This window comes from Gekko japonicus, unplaced genomic scaffold, assembly GCF_001447785.1.
Source record: "Gekko japonicus isolate JY-2015 unplaced genomic scaffold, Gekko_japonicus_V1.1 scaffold10, whole genome shotgun sequence".
In the NCBI taxonomy this organism is placed as follows: domain Eukaryota; kingdom Metazoa; phylum Chordata; class Lepidosauria; order Squamata; family Gekkonidae; genus Gekko; species Gekko japonicus.
The window spans coordinates 1,531,404-1,531,870 of NW_015167526.1; positions in this window are offsets into that span (position 1 = coordinate 1,531,404).

Genomic DNA, 467 nt, shown 5'->3' on the forward strand with positions numbered 1-467 from the left:
GTAGCCATGTCTACTGGAGAAGCTGAATGTGTGTCAGCGCAAACTGCAAGTTATGAACTTTACTGGATCATACATCTATTGAAGGACTTCGGCATAGATGAACCAAAGCCAATAATTCTTTTTGAGGACAATCAAGCCTGTATTGCTATCTGCAAAGGAGAAGGAACCAAGTCTAGAAACAAGACCATCGCACTCAAGTGTCACTACGTGAAAGAGCTGCAAGACCAAAAACTGATTGAACTGAGATACTGTCCTACTGACCAGATGATTGCTGACATCCTGACCAAGCCGCTTGAGAAGCAACGTTTTGAGAATCTTCGTGAAGGTTTATATTTGATCAAGTCTGTTAGCCCGCGAAAGCATCCCTGTTCTAAGAGTTTGATTGGGAGCGAAGTGTTAGTAACTTTGCATTTTATGAGCCCTCTTCCCGTCTTTGTTCGCCTTGAGGGAGAAGCACGTTGGAGGGC